This window comes from Chiloscyllium plagiosum, unplaced genomic scaffold, assembly GCF_037043375.1.
Source record: "Chiloscyllium plagiosum isolate Xiang-an unplaced genomic scaffold, Cpla_swu_hap1 HiC_scaffold_35, whole genome shotgun sequence".
NCBI classification, from domain to species: Eukaryota; Metazoa; Chordata; class Chondrichthyes; order Orectolobiformes; family Hemiscylliidae; genus Chiloscyllium; species Chiloscyllium plagiosum.
Window position 1 is genome coordinate 3,911,631 of NW_028270173.1, and position 13,928 is coordinate 3,925,558.

The 13,928-nt window shown below is 49.2% G+C and overlaps 1 protein-coding gene and 1 long non-coding RNA gene across 5 annotated transcripts in view; one reads left to right on the forward strand and one right to left on the reverse strand.

Annotated features, from left to right (window-relative positions):
- Positions 1 to 13,928, reverse strand: part of LOC122547321 (beta-1,3-galactosyltransferase 9-like) — a 159,327-nt gene that overhangs the window by 13,351 nt on the left and 132,048 nt on the right. Inside the window, exon 1 of one of the 4 annotated variants that reach the window (XM_087979135.1) lies at positions 10,790 to 11,233. The exons of 2 other annotated variants lie outside the window; for them this stretch is intronic. The gene's annotated coding sequence lies outside the window, so the exon portion shown is untranslated. Of the gene's footprint in view, positions 1 to 8,445; positions 8,521 to 10,789; positions 11,234 to 13,928 lie in introns of those variants that run through there. One more of the 4 variants, XM_087979136.1, reaches the window with a different exon arrangement.
- LOC148139989 (uncharacterized) overlaps positions 13,768 to 13,928 on the forward strand; it is a 296,390-nt gene continuing 296,229 nt past the window's right edge. The window contains exon 1 of the long non-coding RNA XR_015752995.1: positions 13,768 to 13,833. This is a non-coding gene — a long non-coding RNA (uncharacterized LOC148139989). The remainder of the gene's footprint in view (positions 13,834 to 13,928) is intronic.

Sequence of the window (13,928 nt, forward strand, 5' to 3'; positions counted from 1 at the left end):
CACAGGGACACACACAGGGAGAGACCGATACATTACACAGGGACACACACAGGGAGAGACCGATACATTACACAGGGACACACACACAGGGAGAGACAGATATATACAGGGACACACTGAAAACAGGGAGAGAGGGAGAGACAGATATATACATAGGGATACACACAGGGAGAGACAGATATATACACAGGGACACACACACACAGGGAGAGACAGAAATATACACAGGGACACACACAGGGAGAGAGGGACAGACAGATATATACACAGTACACAGGGACATACACACACACGGAGAGACAGATAGATACATAGAGACACACACGGAGTGACAGATATATACACAGGGACACACACAAACACAGGGAGAGACAGATATATACACTGGGACACACACACACAGAAAAAAATGGGACAGAGGGAGAGACAGATATATACACAGGGACACACACACACACAGGGAGAGACAGATATATACACAGGGACACACACACAGGGAGAGACAGATATATACACAAGGAAACACGCGCACACACACACACAGGGAGAGACAGATATACACATAGGGACACACACACAGGGAGAGAGGGAGAGACAGATATATACACAGGGACACACACACACGGAGAGACAGATATATACATAGGGACACAGACACACCGGGAGTGACAGATATATACACAGGTACACACACACACAGGGAGTGACAGATATATACACAGGGACACACACACACACAGGGAGAGACAGATATATACACAGGGACACACACACACAGAGAAAAATGGGACAGAGGGAGAGACAGATATATACACAGGGACACATACACAGGGAGAGACAGATATATACACAGGGACACACACACACACAGGGAGAGACAGATATATACACAGGGACACACACACAGGGAGAGACAGATATATACATAGGGACACACACACAGGGAGAGACAGATATATATACACACTGGGACACACTGAAAACAGGGAGAGACAGATATATACACAGGGATATATACACAGGGACATACTGAAAACAGGGAGAGACAGATATATACACAGGGATATATACACAGGGACACACTGAAAACAGGGAGAGAGGGAGAGACAGATATATACACAGGTACACACACACACAGGGAGTGACAGATATATACACAGGTACACACTGAAAACAGGGAGAGACAGATACATACACAGGGACACACACAAGGAGAGACAGATATATACATAGGGACACACACACAGGGAGAGAGGGAATGACAGATATATACACAGGGACACATACACAGGGAGAGACAGATATATACACAGGTACACACACACACACACAGGGAGTGACAGATATATACACAGGGACACACTGAAAACAGGGAGAGAGGGAGAGACAGATATATACACAGGGATACACACACTGAAAACAGGGAGAGAGGGAGTGACAGATATATACACAGGGATACACACAAGGAGAGACAGATATATACACAAGGGCAAACGCACACAGGGTGAGACAGATATATACACAGGTACACACTGAAAACAGGGAGAGAGGGAGAGACAAATATATACACAGGGACACACACAAACACAGGGAGAGACAGATATATACATAGGGACACACACACACGGAGTGACAGATATATACACAGGTACACACACACACAGGGAGTGACAGATATATACACAGGGACACACACACACACACACACAGAAAACAGGGAGAGACAGATATTTACACTGGGATAGACACATGGAGAGACAGATTTCTACACAGGGACACACACACACAGCGAGAGACAGATATATACACAGGGACACACACACACACACAGGGAGTGACAGATATATACACAGGGACACACACACAGGGAGAGACAGATATATACACAGGGACACACTGAAAACAGGGAGCGAGGGAGAGACAGATATATACACAGGGATACACACACTGAAAACAGGGAGAGAGGGAGTGACAGATATATACACAGGGACACACACACACCGGGAGTGACAGATATCTACACAGGTACACACACACAGGGAGTGACAGATATATACACAGGGACACACACACACACACACACACACACACAGAAAACAGGGAGAGACAGATGTTTACACTGGGATAGACACATGGAGAGACAGATATATACACAGGGACACACACACAGGGAGAGACAGATATATACACAGGTACACACACACAGGGAGTGCCAGATATATACACAGGTATACACACACACACACACAGGGAGTGACAGATATATACACAGGTACACACTGAAAACAGGGAGAGAGGGAATGACAGATATATACACAGGGACACACATACACACACACACAGGGAGTGACAGATATATACACAGGGATACTCACACTGAAAACAGGGAGAGAGGGAGAGACAGATATATACCCAGGGATACACACAGGGAGAGACAGATATATATACAGGGACACACACACACAGGGAGAGACAGAAATATACACAGGGACACACACACAGGGAAAGAGGGACAGACGGATATATACACAGTACACAGGGACATACACACACAGGGAGAGACAGATATATACACAGGGACACACACACACAGGGAGAGACAGATATATACGCTGGGACACACTGAAAACAGGGAGAGAGGGAGAGACAGATATATACACAGGGATACACACACTGAAAACAGGGAGAGAGGGAGTGACAGATATATACACAGGGATACACACAAGGAGAGACAGATATATACACAAGGGCAAACGCACACAGGGTGAGACAGATATATACACAGGTACACACTGAAAACAGGGAGAGAGGGAGAGACAAATATATACACAGGGACACATACAAACACAGGGAGAGACAGATATATACATAGGGACACACACACACGGAGTGACAGATATATACACAGGTACACACACACACAGGGAGTGACAGATATATACACAGGGACACACACACACACAGAAAACAGGGAGAGACAGATATTTACACTGGGATAGACACATGGAGAGACAGATTTCTACACAGGGACACACACACACAGCGAGAGACAGATATATACACAGGGACACACACACACACAGGGAGTGACAGATATATACACAGGGACACACACACAGGGAGAGACAGATATATACACAGGGACACACTGAAAACAGGGAGAGAGGGAGAGACAGATATATACACAGGGATACACACACTGAAAACAGGGAGAGAGGGAGTGACAGATATATACACAGGGACACACACACACCGGGAGTGACAGATATCTACACAGGTACACACACACAGGGAGTGACAGATATATACACAGGGACACACACACACACACACACACACACACACAGAAAACAGGGAGAGACAGATGTTTACACTGGGATAGACACATGGAGAGACAGATATATACACAGGGACACACACACAGGGAGAGACAGATATATACACAGGTACACACACACAGGGAGTGCCAGATATATACACAGGTATACACACACACACAGGGAGTGACAGATATATACACAGGTACACACTGAAAACAGGGAGAGAGGGAATGACAGATATATACACAGGGACACACATACACACACACACAGGGAGTGACAGATATATACACAGGGATACTCACACTGAAAACAGGGAGAGAGGGAGAGACAGATATATACACAGGGAGAGACAGATATATACACAGGGACACACACACACAGGGAGAGACAGAAATATACACAGGGACACACACACAGGGAAAGAGGGACAGACGGATATATACACAGTACACAGGGACATACACACACAGGGAGAGACAGATATATATACAGGGACACACACACACAGGGAGAGACAGATATATACGCTGGGACACACTGAAAACAGGGAGAGAGGGAGAGACAGATATATACACAGGGATACACACAGGGAGAGACAGATATACACACTGGGACACACACACACAGGGAGAGACAGATATTTTCACAGGGACACACACAGGGAGAGACCGATACATTACACAGGGACACACACAGGGAGAGACAGATATATACAGGGACACACTGAAAACAGGGAGAGAGGGAGAGACAGATATATACATAGGGATACACACAGGGAGAGACAGATATATACACAGGGACACACACACACACAGGGAGAGACAGAAATATACACAGGGACACACACAGGGAGAGAGGGACAGACAGATATATACACAGTACACAGGGACATACACACACACGGAGAGACAGATAGATACATAGAGACACACACGGAGTGACAGATATATACACAGGGACACACACAAACACAGGGAGAGACAGATATATACACAGGGACACACACACACACACAGGGAGAGACAGATATATACACAGGGACACACACACAGGGAGAGACAGATATATACACAGGGACACACACACAGGGAGAGACAGATATATACACAGGGACACACGCGCACGCACACACACACACAGGGAGAGACAGATATATACACTGGGGGACACACACACACAGGGAGAGACAGATATATACACAGGGACACACGCGCACACACACACACACACACAGGGAGAGACAGATATACACATAGGGACACACACACAGGGAGAGAGGGAGAGACAGATATATACACAGGGACACAGACACACCGGGAGTGACAGATATATACACAGGTACACACACACACAGGGAGTGACAGATGTATACACAGGGACACACACACACACAGGGAGAGACAGATATATACACAGGGACACACACACAGGGAGAGACAGATATATACATAGGGACACACACACAGGGAGAGACAGATATATACACAGGGACACACACAGGGAGAGAGGGACAGACAGATATATACACAGTACACAGGGACATACACACACACGGAGAGACAGATAGATACATAGAGACACACACGGAGTGACAGATATATACACAGGGACACACACAAACACAGGGAGAGACAGATATATACACTGGGACACACACACACACAGAGAAAAATGGGACAGAGGGAGAGACAGATATATACACAGGGACACACACACACACAGGGAGAGACAGATATATACACAGGGACACACACACTGGGAGAGACAGATATATACATAGGGACACACACACAGGGAGAGACAGATATATATACACACTGGGACACACTGAAAACAGGGAGAGACAGATATATACACAGGGATATATACACAGGGACATACTGAAAACAGGGAGAGACAGATATATACACAGGGATATATACACAGGGACACACTGAAAACAGGGAGAGAGGGAGAGACAGATATATACACAGGTACACACACACACAGGGAGTGACAGATATATACACAGGTACACACTGAAAACAGGGAGAGACAGATACATACACAGGGACACACACAAGGAGAGACAGATATATACATAGGGACACACACACAGGGAGAGAGGGAATGACAGATATATACACAGGGACACATACACAGGGAGAGACAGATATATACACAGGTACACACACACACACACAGGGAGTGACAGATATATACACAGGGACACACTGAAAACAGGGAGAGAGGGAGAGACAGATATATACACAGGGATACACACACTGAAAACAGGGAGAGAGGGAGTGACAGATATATACACAGGGATACACACAAGGAGAGACAGATATATACACAAGGGCAAACGCACACAGGGTGAGACAGATATATACACAGGTACACACTGAAAACAGGGAGAGAGGGAGAGACAAATATATACACAGGGACACACACAAACACAGGGAGAGACAGATATATACATAGGGACACACACACAGGGAGTGACAGATATATACACAGGTACACACACACACAGGGAGTGACAGATATATACACATGTACACACACACACAGGGAGTGACAGATATATACACAGGTACACACACACAGGAAGTGACAGATATATACACAGGGACACACACACACACACACAGAAAACAGGGAGAGACAGATATTTACACTGGGATAGACACATGGAGAGACAGATTTCTACACAGGGACACACACACACAGCGAGAGACAGATATATACACAGGGACACACACACACAGGGAGTGACAGATATATACACAGGGACACACACACAGGGAGAGACAGATATATACACAGGGACACACTGAAAACAGGGAGAGAGGGAGAGACAGATATATACACATGGATACACACACTGAAAACAGGGAGAGAGGGAGTGTCAGATATATACACAGGGACACACACACACACCGGGAGTGACAGATATATACACAGGTACACACACACAGGGAGTGACAGATATATACACAGGGACACACACACACACACACAGAAAACAGGGAGAGACAGATGTTTACACTGGGATAGACACATGGAGAGACAGATATATACACAGGGACACACACACAGGGAGAGACAGATATATACACAGGGACACACACACAGGGAGAGACAGATATATACACAGGGACACACACACACACACACACACACAGACAGACAGACAGATATATACATCGGGACACACACACAGGGAGAGAGGGAATGACAAATATATACACAGGGACACACACACACAGGGAGAGACAGATATATATACACACACTGGGACACACTGAAATCAGGGAGAGACAGATATATACACAGGGATATATACACAGGGACACACACACACACACACACACACACGGAGAGACAGATATATACATAGGGACACACTGAAAACAGGGAGAGAGGGAGTGACAGATATATACACAGGGATACACACAAGGAGAGACAGATATATACACTAGGGCAAACGCACACAGGGTGAGACAAATATATACACAGGTACACACTGAAAACAGGGAGAGAGGGAGAGACAAATATATACACAGGGACACACACACGGAGAGACAGATATATACATAGGGACACAGACACACCGGGAGTGACAGATATATACACAGGTACACACACACAGGGAGTGACAGATATATACACAGGTATACACACACACACACAGGGAGTGACAGATATATACACAGGTACACACTGAAAACAGGGAGAGAGGGAATTACAGATATATACACAGGGACACACATACACACTCACACACAGGGAGTGACAGATATATACACAGGGATACTCACACTGAAAACAGGGAGAGAGGGAGTGACAGATATAGACACAGGGACCCACACACAGGGAGAGACAGATATAGACACAGGGACCCACACACAGGGAGAGACAGATATATACACAGGGAAACACACACAGGGAGAGAGGGAATGACAGATATATACACAGGGACACATACACAGGGAGAGACAGATATATACACTGGGACGGACACACACAGGGAGTGACAGATATTTCCACAGGGACACACACACAGGGAGAGACAGATATATACATAGGGACACACTGAAAACAGGGAGGGAGGGAATGACAGATATATACACAGGGACACATACACAGGGAGAGACAGATATATACACTGGGACACACACTGAAAACAGGGAGAGAGAGAGACATTGACAGATATATACACTGGGACACAGACACACACACACACACACACAGACAGATATATACACAGGTACACACACACAGGGAGAGACAGATATATACACAGGGACACATACTGAAAACAGGGAGAGAGGGAGAGACACACACACACACACACACACACCCAGGGAGAGACAGATATATACACAGGGACACACACACAGGGAGAGACAGATATATACACAGGGACACACACACACAGGGAGACACAGATATATACACAGGGACACACACACACAGGGAGACAGATATATACACAGTGGATGGACACAGGCACAGAAAACAGGGCGAGAGGGAGAGATAGGAAGATATGTGCACATGCACGCAGAGATAGAGATATCTACATACACACAGACACGGAGATAGAGAGATATATCTACACAGACAGATGCACACACACAGAGACAGGAACACTGTATACACAAGGACACAGAGAGAAAACCCGGCCGATGGAGCAACAGAGAGACATGACAGGCAGAGAGAGGGGGGGAGGGAGAGAGAGAGAGAGAGAGAGAGAGAGGGAGGGGGAGAGACAGACAGACACCGGGAAGGATAGACCGAGAGGCAGCGAGAGCGAGATAGAGAGATGGAGATGGAAGCGCGGAACTGCCGAGTCAGAGGTAGAGGCGGGTCAGACATGAGGGGGGGGTGGCTGGGGGTACAACAGAGAGAGAGAGAGAGAGGGGATATAACAGAGAGAGGGGGTGGGGGGTATATAACAGAGAGAGGGGGTGGGGGGGAGGGAGATAGGGAGGAGGGAGGGGGTGGGGGGGTAAATATCCCGGGGCTGGGGGGTATATAACAGAGAGAGGGGGTGGGGGGAGGGAGATAGGGAGGAGGGAGGGGGAGGGGGGGAATATAACACAGAGACTGAGAGAGGCGGGAGGAGCTGGCTCTGTACCAGCACACTGCTGCTGCTGCTGCTGCTGCTGCTTCTCCTCCCATTGCCCGCACTGCGGCAACTCGGCCCCTCACCCCCGGGACGGCCGATACTATCCCACTGAGTGGGCCAATAATATACCCGACTCCCTCACTCCCTCCATCCATCCATCCATCCATCTCTCCTCACTCCCTCACTCCCTCACTCCCTCTCTCCCTCTCTCCCTCTCTCTCCCTCTCTCTCCCTCCCTCTCTCTCTCTGTCCCTCACTCCCTCTCTCTCCCTCTGTCACGCACTCCATCACTCTCTCTGTCCCTCACTCCATCTCTGTCCCTCACTCCATCTCTGTCCCTCACTCCATCACTCCCTCTGTCCCTCATTCCCCTGTCCCTCACTCCATCTCTCCTTCACTCTCTGTCCCTCACTCCCTCACTCCCTCTGTCCCTCTCTCTCTGTCCCTCACTCCCTCTCTCCGTCCCTCACTCCATCTCTCCCTTCCTCACTCCATCTCTCCCTCACTCCCACTCTCTCTGTCCCTCTCTCCCTCACTCCCCCTGTCCCTCTCTCCCTCACTCCCCCACTCTCTCTGTCCCTCACTCCCTCTCTCTGTCCCTCACTCCCTTGTGGGCGGCACGGTGGCACAATGGTTAGCACTGCTGCCTCACAGCGCCAGAGACCCAGGTTCAATTCCCGCCTCAGGCGACTGACTGTGTGGCGTTTGCACATTCTCCCCGTGTCTGCGTGGGTTTCCTCCGGGTGCTCCGGTTTCCTCCCACAGTCCAAAGATGTGCCGGGTCAGGTGAACTGGCCCTAAATTGCCCGTAGTGTTAGGTAAGGGGTAAATGTAGGGGTATGGGTGGGTTACGCTTCGGCGGGTCGGTGTGGACTTGTTGGGCCGAAGGGCCTGTTTCCACACTGTAATGTAATCTCATCTAATCTAATCTAATCTAATCCCTCCCTCTCTCCCTCACTCCCTCTGTCCCTTTGTCCCTCACTCCATCTCTCCTTCACTCTCTCTGTCCCTCACTCCATCTCTCCCTCACTCCCTCTCTCCCCACTCTCTCTGTCTCACTCTCTCTGTCCCTCTCTCCCTCACTCCCTCTCTCCCCACTCCCTCTCTCCCCACTCCCTCTCTCCCTCTCTCCCCACTCTCTCTGTCCCTCACTCCCTCACTCCCTCTCTCCCCCACTCTGTCCCTCACTCCATCTCTCCCTCTCTCCCTCACTCCGTCTGTCCCTCACTCACTTCCTCTGTCCCTCACTCCTCTATCCCTCCCTCTGTCCCTCCGTCCCTCCCTGCCTCTCTCCCTCACTCCTCTATCCCTCCCTCACTCCCTCTGTCCCTCACTCCCTCTATCCCTCCCTCTGTCCCTCTCTCCCTCTCACCCTCCCTCTCTCCCTCACTCCCTCTCTCCCCACACTCCCTCTCTCCCCCACTCCCTCTCTCCCCCACTCCCTCTCTCCCCCACTCCCTCTCTCCCTCACTCCCCCACTCTCTCTGTCCCTCACTCCATCTCTCCCTCACTCCGTCTGTCCCTCACTCCGTCTGTCCCTCACTCATTCCCTCTGTCCCTCACTCCTCTATCCCTCCCTCTGTCCCTCTGTCCCTCACTCCCTCTGTCCCTCTCTCCCTCTCATCCTCCCTCTGTCCCTCTCTCCCTCAGTTCATCTCTCCCTCACTCCCTCTGTCCCTCACTCCTCTATCCCTCCCTCTGTCCCTCACTTCCTCTGTCCCTCACTCCATCCCTCCCTCACTCTCTCTGTCCCTCCCTCCATCTCTCCTTCACTCTCTCTGTCCCTCACTCTCTCTGTCCCTCACTCTCTCTGTCCCTCACTCCCTCTCTCCATCCCTCACTCCCTCTCTCCCTCACTCCCTCTGTCCCTCTCTCCGTCCTTCACTCCATCTCTCCCTCACTCCCTCTCTCCCTCACTCCTCTATCCCTCCCTCACTCCTCTATCCCTCCCTCTGTCCCTCCGTCCCTCTCTGCCTCTCTCCATCTCTCCCTCACTCCTCTATCCCTCCCTCACTCCTCTATCCCTCCCTCACTCCCTCTGTCCCTTAGTCCATCTCTCCCTCACTCCCTCTGTCCCTCACTCCATCCCTCCCTCACTCCATCCCTCCCTCACTCCCTCTGTCCCTCATTCCATCTCTGCCTCACTCCCTCTGTCCCTCACTCCTCTATCCCTCTCTCACCCTTCACTCCCTCTGTCCCTCCCTCCCTCCCTCAGTCTCTCTGTTAATACATTAAGCTTCAATCTGCAATTTGAGAGGGAGAGGGTACAGTCGGAAGTGACAATATTTCTGTTGAATAAAGGGAACTATGGAGCTATGAGGGAGAAGCTGACCAAAGTTCAATGGTGCAATACCTTAGCAGGGATGACCGTGGAGGAACAATGGCGGATATTTCTGTGTATAATGCAGAAGTTGCAGGATCAGTTCATTCCTAAAAGGAAGAAAGATCCCAGGAGGAGGCAGGGGCGGCCGTGGCTGTCGAGGGAAGTAAAGAAACATATAAAGTTAAAAGAGAAAAAGTATAACATAGCAAAGATAAGTGGGAAAACTGAGGACTGGGAAGCTTTTAAAGAGCAACAGAGGATTACTAAGAAGGAAATACACAGAGGAAAAATGAGGTACGAAGGTAAACTGGCCAATAATATAAAGGAGGATAGTAAAAGCTTTTTTAGGTATGTGAAAGGCAAAAAAAATGGTTAGGACTAAAATTGGGCCCTTGAAGACAGAAACAGGGGAATATATTACAGGGAACAAAGAAATGGCAGAAGAATTAAATGGGTACTTCAGATCTGTGTTCACTGGGGAAGACACAAGCAATCTCCCCGAGGTAACAGTGGCTGAAGGACCTGAGCTTAAGGGAATTTATATTTGCCAGGATTTGGTGTTGGAGAGACTGTTAGGTCTGAAGGTTGATAAGTCTCCGGGGCCTGCATCCCAGGGTACTGAAGGAGGTGGCTCGGGAAATCGTGGATGCGTTGGTGATTATTTTCCAGAGTTCGATAGATTCGGGATCAATTCCTGTGGATTGGAGGGTGGCTAATGTTGTACCACTTTTTAAGAAAGGTGGGCGAGAGAAAACAGGAAATTATAGACCAGTTAGTCTGACCTCAGTGGTGGGAAAGATGCTGGAGTCTATTATAAAGGATGAAATTACGGCACATCTGGATAGTAGTAACAGGATAGGTCAGAGTCAGCATGGATTTATGAAGGGGAAATCATGCTTGACTAATCTTCTGGAATGTTTTGAGGATGTAACTCTGAAGATGGACAAGGGAAATCCAGTGGATGTAGTGTACCTGGACTTTCAGAAAGCTTTTGATAAAGTACCACATAGGAGGTTAGTGAGTAAAATTAGGGCGCATGGTATTGGGGGCAAAGTACCATCTTGGATTGAAAGTTGGTTGGCTGACAGGAAACAAAGAGTAGTGATAAACAGCTCCCTTTCGGAATGGCAGGCAGTGACCAGTGGGGTACCACAGGGATCAGTACTGGGACCGCAGCTTTTTACAATATATGTTAATGATATAGAAGATGGTATCAGCAATAACATTAGCAAATTTGCTGATGATACAAAGCTGGGTGGCAGGGTGAAATTGATGAGGAGGTTAGGAGATTACAGGGTGACCTGGACAGGTTAGGTGAGTGGTCAGATGCATGGCAGATGCAGTTTAATGTGGATAAATGTATGGTTATCCACTTTGGTGGCAAGAACAGGAAGGCAGATTACTACCTAAATGGAATCAATTTAGGTAAAGGGGCAGTACAGAGAGATCTGGGTGTTCTTGTACACCAGTCAATGAAGGTAAGCATGCAGGTACAGCAGGTAGTGAAGAAGGCTAATAGCATGCTGGCCTTCATAACAAGAGGGATTGAGTATAGAAGCAAAGAGGTGCTTCTGCAGCTGTACAGGGCCCTGGTGAGACCACACCTGGAGTATTGTGTGCAGTTCTGGTCTCCAAATTTGAGGAAAGACATTCTGGCTATTGAGGGAGTGCAGCGTAGGTTCACGAGGTCAATTCCTGGAATGGTGGGATTACCTTACACTGAAAGACTGGAGCGACTGGGCTTGTATACCCTTGAGTTTAGAAGACTGAGAGGGGATCTGATTGAGACATATAAGATTATTAAAGGATTGGACACTCTGGAGGCAGGAAACATGTTTCCACTAATGGGTGAGTGCCGAACCAGAGGACACAGCTTAAAAATACGGGGTAGACCATTTAGGACAGAGATGAGGAGAAACTTCTTCACCCAGAGAGTGGTGGCTGTGTGGAATGCTCTGCCCCAGAGGGCAGTGGAGGCTCAGTCTCTGAATTTGTTTAAGAAAGAGTTGGATAGAGCTCTCAAAGATAGTGGAATCAGGGGTTATGGGGATAAGGCAGGAACAGGATACTGATTAAGGATGATCAGCCATGATCATATTGAATGGTGGTGCTGGCTCGAAGGGCAGAATGGCCTACTCCTGCACCTATTGTCCCTCCGTCCCTCTGTCCCTCCCTCGCTCAGTCTCTCTGTCCCTCACTCCCTCTGTCCCTCACTCCTTCATTCCCTCACTCCCTCCCTCCGTCTGTCCCTCCCTGAGTGACCCTCAGCCCCCTCCCCAGTGGAAGGGGCTAGAATGACTCTGCAGCATTGAGAGCACTCCCTGAGTAGGGAGAGTTCCGTCAGGTTACCCCAGTCTCCATCTGCCCCTCCCTCAGCCCTACACCCCCTCACCGTGTCTCTGAGTGAGGAGAGAGGGCCCGTTCTCTCTGGGAGAGGCTGAGGCTGGGAGAGGGAGATCTGATCGAGGGGGATGGTTGCTGGAGAGAGGAGAGAGGAGAGAGGGAGAAGCTGTTCCCACTCGGAAAAGGAACAGGAACGAGGAGGGGGTAGATTTAAAGGGATGTACAAATGGAGGGAGGGTGAAGTGAGGGAGAGAGTTTCTCACCCAGCGGGTAGTGAGGGTGTGGAATGTACTGCTGAGGGTGTGGGTGGGTGGGGGAGGCAAGTTGATTTTTTTTTAATTCACTCACGGGCTGTGGGAGTTTCTGGCTGGGCCCAGTGTTTATCACTTTGTCCCTAGTTGCCCCCCTTGAGAAGGTGGGGGTGAGCTGCATTTACTGCCCCTGTCCCTAGTTGCCCCCCTTGAGAAGGTGGGGGTGAGCTGCATTTACTGCCCCTGTCCCTAGTTGCCCCCCTTGAGAAGGTGGGGGTGAGCTGCATTTACTGCCCCTGTCCCTAGTTGCCCCCTTGAGAAGGTGGGGGTGAGCTGCATTTACTGCCCCTGTCCCTAGTTGCCCCCCTTGAGAAGGTGGAGGTGAGCTGCATTTACTGCCCCTGTCCCTAGTTGCCCCCCTTGAGAAGGTGGGGGTGAGCTGCATTTACTGCCCCTGTCCCTAGTTGCCCCCTTGAGAAGGTGGGGGTGAGCTGCATTTACTGCCCCTGTCCCTAGTTGCCCCCTTGAGAAGGTGGGGGTGAGCTGCATTTACTGCCCCTGTCCCTAGTTGCCCC